The following is a 13,268-nucleotide window of genomic DNA, read 5'->3' on the forward strand; positions in this document are numbered from 1 at the left end:
ATTAACTATATTACATACATAAAATGAACTATATTACGTACATAATGCCTTTCCTTTTACTTACTTCTGGCAACAATGGGGTCAATTAACGTATTTTATCCAGATGGAAATAATGTGCAGTCATTTTGAACTAACAAGCAACACTACTCAGAAAACCTGCTTTACACACTGAGTCCTTCACCGTCTCACATTCGTTGAAGCGAGACTGGCAGTGCTGCTGTGAGAGGAGGAGAGAGTTGGTGGTAGTGGAAGAGGAGGAGGTGAACTGAGGGGAGTGAGGAAACCCTCGACGCCGGACAGAGAGGCTGTTAGGCGGTGAAAGCCCCGCCGCTGCTCGCTGTGATTGGCTCCGCGTGTTCAGCCTGCCTCATGGGGAGCGACGGAATCACCAGAAAAGCTTGGTGGTGTTAGGAGACGGGAGAGCTCACCGAGCTAACGCTTCTCCTCGCGCTCCAGCGTCCTTTTGTCTCACACACCGAGAGAAAAGTGGATTCTTATCTGAGGTAAGAGTCGCTCCGAAGCTGCTCCGATACGCTCGCTTTGTTCTATTGTTTAAAATGAGGACGTTTTCGTAACGTGTTGCTGTTTGGACGTTTTTTTGGGTGGGATTTATCACTTGTGAGGTTCCCGTCAGCACTCTGTAATGTCATCTGGGCTTTTGCTCTGTTTCATCGACTTTTTACGGAGTGCTGATTGACGAACTTGTTTTTTTGTGTATTTTGCCGTCAGTCACAGTGGAGCTGTCTGTGGGCTGACTGTGAGTGGAGCCCCTGTGCCCGGGGCTGGGGTCTCTAGGTTTGGATGCTACACGACAGCCTGTCTGCTTTCAGCTGTGTTGGTCTGCCTGGGTTTCTCTCTCTGCATCCAGCGTTAGCGAGCAGTGGTGTCTTTTGACGAGTAAAAGTGTGTGCTAGGACAGTTCATGCAAATATAGGTTAGTATTATGATGTGTAGTACACGAAGGCGACCGCAGGGAAAGGATGGAGCATCACACGGAGGCTGTAGCGAAGAGGAGCAGGATAAATAACCAAAGATATTCCTGAGAGAAATGTACAGGGGTTGGGATCTCCGTCTGAAGCAGACTGAGTGTATGAATGAGTTCTGTGGAGTCGTAAAGGGAGAACGCAACGCTGGTTTAGTTTCTGTGACTTATGAAAAGGCCTGCGTTTAAATTTGCCATTAATATATTCCGAGTGTTTATCCATTATGTATTAACATAGCCCTTTTAACTAAAATAGTTGTAAATGTTGAGTATTTTGTTTATGTATTTAGTTTTACATTGGAGTGTAAAAGACATACAGTAAAATAAGGTCTTGATTACATTACAAAACAAAAGTGGAGAGTCGTTGTTTTTTAGAGTTGCCAGATGTTCTAATTGTACACCCAGTTCAGCTTTGTGTACATGTTAAACTTTGTAAAGTAGAGCATCCAGCATTCAGTGTTGTGTTTTGGGCTGGGCAACATGATAAATACTGTATATAATGATATAATGATAAATACTGTTATCATGATATATTACATCACAAAACAATACAACATGCTTCTCTGAACATATCATACATATTGTCAATGCTTGCACTGACCAAGTGCATGTTTCATTATAAATAGAGCAAATTGAGTCATCAGCATGCCAGATATTGAATAAAAATCATGGTATTCATAGTTTTTGATAGTTGGTTATAGCTGATCAGATGCCTGAAAAGATAAATATTGTGACATATCGTGAAAAGTATCGCAGTATTATATTTTGCCATACTGCCCGCCTCTAGTTGTAATTCTGTTTAACGCCATCCCGGTACTGCCATGTAGAACTATAGAACACTGAGTGGCATGCCTGCTGTTTAAGCATGTGTCCATATCATACGTGGGAAGTGCTATAAAACCAAATGGGATCTCTATGATGTGGAATATGAATAGCTTTTATCATGCCTATATGTGAACATGTCCAACTGGAAGCTCAGTGAACTGCCAGATTGGGAAGCTCTTATTTACTACAAGCACACCAGGGAGCAGTAAATATGAGACATTTATTTACTCTTTATTTGACCCGTTTTCTTATGAAAGAGGGTTGGAAGTGCTCAGTTGAATAGTTGCCATCCCCTGTACTGGCCAGGGCGACGTCTTGAGAGAGCCTCATTTGAATCCTTTGATGATGGATTGGCAAGATGAAGAGCCCTGGGAAATCCTCCACACACCCTCCTAACTCCATTCTTGCTCTGTGTGTAGCAGAAATGCAGCCTGCTGTAATGACTTTAACATTGCACACGGACTCTAAGACTCTAAAGCTCTAAAGGTTGTTGTTCATTTGTATCCTTTCCAACAAATACATTATTTCTAGTTCAATTTTTGCCTGCAAATGATCTAATACGCACAATGTTAATGTCATTTTTCATTTCACTATCCTGAAAGTTTCCTAACTGGATTTTACTGTCTAAATAAACTGATTCTGTCTAATTGATGAAAGCAGATTGACTATTGGGTTTCATTTGCTAGGGTGGCTGGTGATAGGAACTGGAACTGGATAGAGTGTACCTATCGGGTGTGAGAGCTCCCATCGCTTTCTCAGCAGAAAGTCCTGCCTGTAAAACTGCCAGTGGAGCCGCCCTGTAGTGGGTGGTGTTAAAGGTGGATTCCACCGATTTTGTAAAATTTCCACATATTTCAGTTGCTGAATTACATAAGCGAAGTCATTTAGAATGAGTTGATGTAAACTAGTGTATTGTATAAAAACAGAATTTAGAAAAAATGGAAACTGGGGTCTCAACAGCCTGCATGTAACTTCCTACCCTAATTTACTGGCCAAAATCATCTCTCTCTCTATTTATCAGGCAGCATATTCAAAACAATTTCATATAGTAGATTTCTATGCTGCAGATTTTAGAGCCATTAAACTCAAAGATGTCAGCATTTCTGATTCTGTCAGTTATTTCTGGGACAGAGCAGTTTACATCAAAACACTCTAAATGACTTTGAAAAGTTGGTGGAATTTCCCTTTTGTGTCAACTAAGTGTATAAAATGGATATTAAAGAGAATACAGTTGTAATTGCAGAGGTCCTTTTGTGATTTGCCAGAAAAATGATTCCCAGGAGGGCTGATTCCACAGCAGTAGTTGTAAGAATCCAGGTAATATTTTAATGCCTGAAACTTGAAGCTCGGTCCCACTGACATGCCTGTGACCCGAAACACTGACTTAATATATTTCAGTTCAATATGACATTTTATGTTATGCTGGAAAATGCATGTGGTGGTTCAGTGGAGAATGTTCAGAATGGTTATCTGTACATTTAAAAATAAAGGTTACTGAATAGCTCATGGCTTGGACATGTTATTCTAGGAAAAAGCCTTTAATGGGTATAGAACCTTTGCAGTGAACTTTAAAAAGCCTCTTCATGCTCACACTCTAACAGCTCATTTACAAAAACTGATTTTCAGTTGGAACCATATGTGTCTTTTTTCAGTGGCAACTCTTTGTGGCACCATTAGTTTTAAGGCTCTTGCCAATGGACAGAACATGACATAATTGGGATGAAAGGTTTCACTCTGTTCCCTCAGGAGTGTCATTTTCAAAGTTGGCTCAGTAGCTAGTGATAGAAAATTATCGGAGAAAAAGGCACACAATGACTGAGATACTTAGCCAAGCTGAGTACGTGTTGTGAATGAGCCTGTGGATCTGTGGAAGAGGCTGCGCAGGAGTGGAGGCTCTTTTCATTATTGATTGACAGTGGAAGGTTGCCGTCATCTCTATGATCATCAGTCAGAGCCTGGTTTATAGCTGGACTCTCTGCTTATGGAGGCTGAGGAGATTTCATACTTGACAGGTGCCTGATGGATTTCATACTAGGATAAAGTATTGCGCTATTTGGCACTTTAATCCTTATATTTAATCCACAAGCAACATACTGCAGGGCAGCCCTTCGTTTTAGATTAAGGAGTAGGCATAGAAAATTCTTATTTTATAGGTAATTACACATATATAATTCATGTATATATTCCATTTGTATTATATAGGTTCATATAGGTATTTATGTCTATTTGGACAGCAACAATCTGGGCCTGTTATTAAAGCACATAGGTACTTACATATTTGTCATACATATATTATTTACTTAGGTGTATATAATGGATATTGAGCATATTATAAAATAGGTTCTTGCATAGGTTTAATGCATATGGGTTATAGTATTATGACATATAGAAATGCACAAATACATAATATATGCAGGGCACATTAGTATTACATATAGGCACTTACATATGTTCAATCCATATGGGACATATATATGACCTCATGTCCTGATATTGTACTAAAACAAAGCAGTGTGTGTAAAATGTGGCCATTAGATGAAGTTTTCTACCCTGTCTTTTTTTATCATTCATTCAGTTTGAAGGAAAAAAAAGAAATACTCATGTCTTGCATGCATAATCTATTATGACTTCAGGCAGTTTAGAGTCAAGACTGTCCTCCAAATGATTAATTTAACTTATTTGCCTTTCCCCCGAAACCATTTCTTTACTATGGCCATTCTGCCTTTTCTGAAATCAGGCATGCATACAGTGAAGTGCCGTTTTGGTCAGTGTGACATTTAACGGGTCGCTGTGATCCCGGCACTGTTGCTTTTTGATTGGGGCACTGAAAGGCCATACCACATTAATTAAATCTTAGGCGTCAGTGATGTGGTTGAAAAGATTTAACAACATGAAACGGGGATTGTTAGCCATGACTTAAAGGTCTACAAATCTGTGTAGCACTGCGACTGACCTTTCATTTATTGGGCAATTATGCAGCGACTTTTCTGAAAATAGGTTTATGCTGCATTTCCTGTCCTGATAACAGAGTATTCTGATGATTTGGGCATTTTTCTGTAGTTACAAATTCCATTTCTTGTTTGAGCCGTAACAGTAAACATGCTTTTGGCATAAGTAGGTATTGCTTAAAGAGCTCATATCGTACATTTTTTCTTGCAATTTATTTGCTTGTGTGGGTTTATTTCCCCAAAAATATTCCAACTTCTCTTTATCCCTTAGTGTTAACCAGGCTGTTTTTGTTTTTGCACACGATCAGTTGCCCTCTATTGTACTTCATTCAAAATGCAGCCCAGGCTGAAGAACTCCTTATAACTTAAGCATGAGCATGGGAGATCTCGGGAGATGGGAGAGCGCCGTCCCGCTGCCAAGTCAGTAATAAGTTAATCAACCATTATTTACACCCCCGAGTACATTGAGGGTGACCCCTTCAGTACAGCCAAGCATAATATAAAAAACGAGCGATTAAGATCAATTTATAATAGTGAAAAAGAAAGAAATAATGATATATTATTAGTAAAATTAAAACAATCAAAAACAGACTTAGAGACTGTTCCTTTCTCTGGCTCCTGTCTCTTCTTTGTTAAATGGTAACACCACACACACTGGTGTGCGACCACTAGTGGGGCTGCAAAAAGAGGTTAAGTATGTTTTGCAGGGTTACATCACAATTTACTATCTGTGATCCTCAATACAGTTATAGCATACAGATGGACCTGATTGTGCAACAAGTGCACATCTACAGCTCTTACTGAGCCAGCCGTTTATTTTCAGGGCACGGTGTGGCTTTAATTGTGACAATACATGCTTTTGGCCTCCTGTCCTGCCTGTCCCGATCCATGTGTTGCTCTCATTATGTATAGAGCCATTAGAGTGGGTAGTGACTTTATCGATCAGGTTTTGCCCAACTCCACTCTCACATATTATGTTATGCTGACTGAGAGGATGACAGCGTAATAAATCCTCGAATGCAGCAGAAAGGTACTTTAAATGCCTTCTAGTAGCAATTGTAGTTTTGCCCCATTTTGAGTGACGGTTTCATTAAAAGTAGAACTGAGCCACATGTTGAAGATTAATCGATTGTATACAACGTTTTTTTTTGCGCTTTAATCAGAGTGATTATTGGCCTACACTGAATACTGACAGAGTAAAATTGGTGATATTCTCTCTATTTATTCTGAGTGACTTAATTTGCTAGTGGGCTGAGCACTTAGACTTGAATTAGCTTTTTATCACTGCCCTGTAATGTTGTTAAACTGTACAAGGCAAAATAAATGTCTTTGTCACAAAGATGTTGTAAAGAGCTTGGACATTACAGTACAATTTACAGTATCACTGTCTCATGCTTGAGGGTTAGACCGCACCAGGTTTTATTTACCACCACCAAATACAGCACATGACGTGCATTATAAAGTATAAAAATCAATATTTTCCTTCACATAATTTGTCTGAGTGCTTAAAGTGACTGGAAACTGAAAGACAGGGGTTGAGAGGCGTTTTGCGATGGCTCATTAGATAAGCCAACAGCGTAGACAGTCAAATGAGAGTGAGATCATCTCTTCTTTTCTATGCTGGATTTTCTATGCATGTTTGCATTTCCTTTGCAGTGCAAATCAGACCAGCACTGTTCACTCAAATGTTACAGGCGTCACAGTCAGAGAGCAATTATTCTATCAGTTCTTTATAATACAGGCTTGCCTTCGCAGAGTAAAGAACATTTGTTGGATAATAACAGATAATGAGTACATGTCATGGGCAAAGTTGTAGTGGAATATTAGAAATTTGTGTTTCTGAAGCATGAAGTATTTGAACAATGATCTTAACTTATACAACCTCTTTTCCAATAAAGTTGGGATGCTGTGCAAAATATAAATAAAATCAAAATGCAGTGATGGGCAAATCATTTAAACCCTGTATTTTATCAGATGTTGAATCTGAGAAATTGTATTGTTTTCTGAAAAATATTTGCCCATTTTGAATTTGATGCGAGCAACATGTTCCAAAAAAGTTGGGACAGGGGCAACAATAGGCTGGTGAAGTTGTGTAATCTGAAGGTTCATTGGCAACAGGTCGGTAACATGAGTGGGTAATGAAAATAGCATCGCAGAGAGGCTGAGACTTTCATAAGATGAGGAGGGGTTCACCAGTTTGTGAAAGACTCCATGAACAAATAGTGCAATTCAAGAATAGCATTTCTCAACATGAAATACAGAAAAACTTTTGCTTTCCATCATCTACAGTACATAATATCATTAAAATATTCAGAGAATCTGAGAAAATCTCTGTATGCAAGAGACAAGAGACAAGTGGAAATCACTGCATGGGTGACTTGCACATCTGTGAAAGCATCATTAATGCTAAATGATACACGTTTTGACAACATATGCTGCCATCCAGACAACGTCTTTTTCAGGGAAGGCCTTGTTTACTTCAGCAAGACAATGTCAAACCACATTCTGCATGTATTACAACAGCATTGCTCTGTATTAAAAGTCATATACCTGTCACCACTGAAAAGATTTGGCGCATTATTAAATGAAAAATACGACAAAGGAGATCCCAAACTAATGAGCAGCTGAAATCCTATATCAAACAAGAATGGAAATATTTCCCTTTTGAAACTACAGCAGTGTCTCCTCAGTTCCCAAACGCTTACAGAGTGTTGTTAAAAGAGGAGGTGATGAAACACAGTGGTAAACATTCCCCTGTCCCAACTTATTTGGAATGTGGTGTTGGCATCAAATTCAAAATGGGCATATATTTTTCCAAAAGAATAACATTTATCAGTTTCAACATTTGAAATGTTGTCTTTGTAGTATTTTCCTTTTTCCTTCCTGAAAATATGGTTTACATGATTTGCATATCATTGCATTCTATTTTTATTTGCATTCTACACAGCGTCCCAACTTTTTGGAAATGGGGTTATTTTATGAAATTTCAAAACTATTTTTGAATGTTTTGTGCCATAGCAAGCTCCATTTTGGCATTTAAAAGTGGCTTTTGGGAGTATATCTCCAAAATAGTACCCTTACAGGAGAGGAGAAGAAACAATCTTTACTTTTAATGTAAGTTAATGTAAATACACCCTCTACTCTTCTGGGAAGGTTGTATACTAGATGTTGGAACATTGCTGTGATTTATTTGCATTCAGACAAAAGAGCATTAGTGAGGTCAGGTACTAATGTTGGATATTTAGTTCTGGATTACAAACTCCACTTCAGCTCATCCCGAAAGTACTGGAAGAAGCTCCATCACTCTGGAGAACACAGTTTGTCTGCTCCACAGCCAGATGTTGTGGGGCCTGATACTGGACATGGTGACATTAGACTCATGTGCAGATGCTCCAGCACATCCAATTCTACTGGCTCTGCTTTTGTAAGGAGAAACAAGCTGTGTGGTGCAATAACACCTGCCATGAATTCACTAATTAGAAAGGATGTCTTGATATCTGTTTAGCAATTTAAAACTTCTTGAGATCCACCTACCTGCACACATGAATTCCAACCCATAACTATGATGTTTAATCCAGCTCAGTAAGGTCTTTGAAGAGATTGGTTTGTTGGATCAGGCGTAGCAGAGTAGAGTTCAAACTAACTTCTGAAGGAGGGTAGATCTCCAAGTAGAGGCTTGGATGACCAAGCAGTTTGGAAGTGGCAGTGAAGAATAGACTCTGAGCTGTGTTTGCTACCCAAGGCAACTGGAAGGAGATAATGCATCATGAGCTGCGTGGTCAGTCTGCTCTATTTTAGGCTGGCAGCTGTCAACAAATGATACAAATTCATTCTAAAGGTGTGATGATAACATATTTCCTGGAAAGATTTTGCCACAAATACCTCAGTTACCTATCTGGATCTGTAGTGTAGGCTAGAAGTGTGCACAAGGCGTGATCTGTGAAGTAATTTGTGGGTTGGGTTCATTTTGAAGCTCCACGGTCAAAGCAGTTAATCAGCCAACAGGTTGCGAGCTCCTGCTGGTGGATTTTGTGGCTTGCTGGGAGGGGCAGACTTGGTTACTTGTGGAAGTGGGTGGGTGGACAACAAAGAAGCTGCAAGTGTGCTGAGTAGAAGAACATATTAATAATGATCACAGGCTGCACACTCATAATAAAGCTATATAGCCTATACTGAATGACAAAATCTCCCTCCACCTTTTTCTGAAATGCTTTGCATTTATGTCTCATATTGTGGCAAGCCATGGCTTTTTTGGCTTTAATTTAATGTTGGCTGACTTATAAGCATTTTGTAGCATAATTGGCTAATATAATGTTGATACATATAAAACATAGCATTGATACAGATAAAAAAATAGCAAAGTGAAGCTAACGTGTCGACATAGTAAATGTCATGCAACACTCATTGTTTATCACCATTTGTGATTTCTCATGGCTTTATTTAGCCTAAATAAGCACAAAATATTTTCCAATATATTTTCTGCAAGCTCAACTGTTTTCATTACTGGATATCAACAAAACCTTCAAATGGAATAAAACAGTCATTTATCTATGTGATTACATAAAAAAGCTTTGCTGCCTGTTGAGTATCTAATTGTTCTTTCCATGATGGCCTAACTGGGTATAATTTGTTTGTTAATGTTCGCTGGTTCCAAAATTCAAACATCTCCTGTGGGAAGATTGGAATGTTGTTATTACTCTTTTCATGTGGTAGTAAAAATATTTTGGTTGGTTTATATTCAGTTGACTTCAGGTGATTCTGAATAAGTTTTAGAGAAGAAGCGGCAGAATAACCTCACCATCATTTGTTTTCAAAAGTTAATGCAAAGTTGGCCTAAGACTATAATGTAATAAAAATGAATATTTTAAACTATATATATATATATCATTTATAATTAACTATAATAATTAAGGGTGCAACCCCATTTCCAAAGAAGTTGGAATGATGTCAGATCATTTAAACCCTATATTTAATTGAAAATAATACAAAGACAAGATTATCAAATTATGAGATTGAGATTTTTTTTTGTTTTTTTGAAAAATATATGCCCATTGTGAATTTGATGCCAGCAACACATTTCAGAAAAGTTGGGATGTTTACCGCTGTGATGCATCACGTCTTCTTGTAACAGCACTCTGTAAGCATTTGGGAACTGATGTGACCAATTGCTGTACTTTTGTAAGTGAAATGTTTTCCTATGCTTGCTTGATATAGGATTTCAGCTGCTCAGCAGTATTTTTCATTTCATAAAGTACCAAATGATTTCAGTGGTGACAGGTCTGGACTGCAGGCTGGCCAGTTTAGCACCCAGACTCTTACTACAAAGCCATGCTGTTGTAATATGAGCAAAATGTGGTTTGGCATTGTCTTGCTTATAATAAGCAAGGCCTGCTGTCGCCTGGATGGCAGCATATGTCCCTCTCCTCTTTAGCCCGGAGGACACAGCCTCCTTGATTTCCAGAAAGAATTGAAAATTTTAGTTTGTCGCACCACAGGACACTTTTCCACTTTACATCCATCCATCTTCAATGAGCTTTGTTTATTTCTTTGCATGGTAGTGTTTTACCTTGCAATTGTGGATGCAGTGTTCACAGACAGGGGCTTTCAAAGTGTTTCTGAGCCCATGCAGTGATTTCCACTACAGAATCCTGCCTGTTTTTAATGCAGTGCTGCCTGAGGGCCCAAAGATCCAATATTGTTTTTTTTCCTCCAGATTCTCTGAATCCCTTAATGATATTTTGTACCATTGAGAATAAAATCCCCAATGTCTTTGCTATTCTACATTGAGAAACATTGTACTTGAATTGTTGCACTATTTGCCTGCGCAGTCTTTCACAGAGTGGTGAACCCCTCCTTATCTTTAATTCAGAACCTCTCTGGGATGCTCTTTTTGTGCCCAATCATGTTGCTGACCTGTTGCGGCCTAAATAGTTGTGTAATGTTCCGGCGGGTTTTTATTAGCATTACACAGCTTTACCCCTTTTGTTGCCCCTGTCTCAACTTTTTGCTGACATCAAATTCAAATGGGCATAAATTTAAAAAAAAAAAAAAAGTCCCATTTTCTGATAGATTGTCCATCCATCCATCCATTTTCTAAGCCGCTTCTCCGTCAGGGTCGCGGAGGGGTGCTGGAGCCTATCCCAGCAGTCATCGGGCAGAAGGCAGGATACACCCTGGACAGGTCGCCAGTCCATCGCAGGGCAGACAGACAGACACAGACAGACACTCCCACCTAGGGGCAATTTAGCATGTCCAATTGGCCTGACTGCATGTCTTTGGACTGTGGGAGGAAACCGGAGAACCTGGAGGAAACCCACGCAGACACGGGGAGAACATGCAAACACCACACAGAGAGGACTCTGATCACCCGGCCAGGGAATCGAACCCAGGCCCTCCTCGCTGTGAGGCGACAGCGCTACCCATCACGCCACCGTGCCGCCCTGATAGATTGTCTTTTATTTTATTTTACAAAATATATTGTTATTAATTATCAAATGTAATATTACTTATAAATAATTTTCAAATGTACAATTAACTACAAACAAATTTCATTTTTTCCCCTTTTTATTTTTGTATTCTGAAAGAATCTTGGCCTTGACTCACACTTGACTACTACAAAGTCTTGGACTTGCCTCTAATGGTGTAGACTCCAACACTAGTCTGCGATGTGGCAGGAGTAGCATGATCATGCTCTATGCCAGTAGCATGGATTATAAAGGCTAGGATGCAGATCATTGCCCAAAGACATGTGGTTGAAGCAGGGGGGTGCAGCAAGAACAGCACTGGGTTTTGGGAGTGGGGCAGGAAAGACATTAGATTTTGTGGGCACAGGCTGACATGATATGTGGTGCAGACAGTAATAATCAGGCCTGTGCAATCCTCTAGTGTAGACCAGGCTGTAAGGTAAAATATAAGTTATTTAGAGTCTGAAATACCTGAGAAGCTTTAAAAAGTGATATGTATTGCATCTTGTTTCTTATTAATACCATGTCTGTATCCACAGCTAAAACCACATGTGCTTGTTTGATTTTGTAATAATGAAATGTTTGACCTTGAAATTAAGATGGCCTACTTTCCATTCCATGTCATTTCTGCTACACATTTATTTGTGTATTAACTATCTTATTATAATATGTTAGATTTAAGGTGTTTCAGCTGCATATACAGTGGGTTGCAAAAGTATTCATACCCCTTGAACTTTTCCATATTTTGTCACATTACAACCACAAACATAAATATATTTCACTGGAATTTAATGTGAAAGACCAACACAAAGTGGTATACAATTGTGAAGTGGAAAGAAAATTATACATGAATCAAAACATTTTTTACAAATAAAAAACTAATAAGTGCGACGTGCAAAAGTATTCAGCCCCCCTGAGTCAATACTTTGTGGAGCCACCTTTTGCTGCAATTACAGCTGCAAGTCTTTTAGGGTATGTCTCCACCAGCTTTGCACATCTAGTGACTGAAATTCTTGCCCATTCCTCCTTGCAAAACAGCTCAAGCTCAGTCAGATTGGATGGAGAGCGTTTGTGAACAGCAGTTTTGAGATCTTGCCACAAATTCTCAATTGGGTTTAGGTCTGGACTCTGACTGGGCCATTCTAACACATGAATATTCTTTTTTTTAAACCACTCCATTGTAGCTCTGGCTTTATGTTTAGGGTCGTTGTCCTGCTGGAAGGTGAACCTCCGCCCCAGTCTCAAATCTTTTGCTGACTCCAACAGGTTTTCTTCCAAGATTGCCCTGTATTTGGCTCCATCCATCTTCCCATCAACTTTGACCAACTTCCCGGTCCCTGCTGAAGAGAAGCACCCCCAGAGCATGATGCTGCCACCACCATATTTGACAGTGGGGATGGTGTTTTCAGAGTGATGTGCAGTGTTATTTCTCCGCCACGCATAGCGTTTTGCATTGTGGCCAAAAAGTTCTATTTTGGTCTCGTCTGACCAAAGCACCTTCTTCCACATGTTTGCTGTGTCCTCAACATGGCTTCTGGCAAACTGCAAACGGGACTTCTTATGGTTTTCTTTTAACAATGGCTTTCTCCTTGCCACTCTTCCATAAAGACCACATTTGTGTAGTGCACGACTAATTGTTGTCCTGTGGACAGTTTCCCCCACCTGAGCTGTGGCTCTCTGCATTTCATCCAGAGTCACCATGGGCCTCTTGGCTGCCTCTCTGATCAGTGATCTCCTTGTTCGGCCTGTAAGTTTAGGTGGACGGCCTTGTCTTGGCAGGTTTACTGTGGTGCCATACTCTTTCCATTTCCGGATGATGGATTGAACAGTGCTCCGTGAGATGTTCAAAGCTTGGGAAATCTTTTTATAACCTAAGCCTGCTTTAAACTTCTCCAAAACCATATTCCTAACCTGTCTGGTGTGTTCTTTGGACTTCATGATGCTGTTTGCTCCCCAATATTCTCTTAACCAACATCTGAGGCCGTCACGGAGCAGCTGTATTTGTACTGAGATTAGATTACACACAGGTGGACCCTTTTGAGTCATTAG

The 13,268-nt window shown here is 39.6% G+C and overlaps 1 protein-coding gene across 1 annotated transcript in view; it reads left to right on the forward strand.

Annotated features, from left to right (window-relative positions):
* Positions 1–284: 284 nt before the first annotated feature.
* pde4ba (phosphodiesterase 4B, cAMP-specific a) overlaps positions 285–13,268 on the forward strand; it is a 235,325-nt gene continuing 222,341 nt past the window's right edge. The window contains exon 1 of the mRNA XM_037535006.1: positions 285–503. The gene's annotated coding sequence lies outside the window, so the exon portion shown is untranslated. The remainder of the gene's footprint in view (positions 504–13,268) is intronic.

This window comes from Pygocentrus nattereri, chromosome 26, assembly GCF_015220715.1.
Source record: "Pygocentrus nattereri isolate fPygNat1 chromosome 26, fPygNat1.pri, whole genome shotgun sequence".
Taxonomy (NCBI): Eukaryota; Metazoa; Chordata; class Actinopteri; order Characiformes; family Serrasalmidae; genus Pygocentrus; species Pygocentrus nattereri.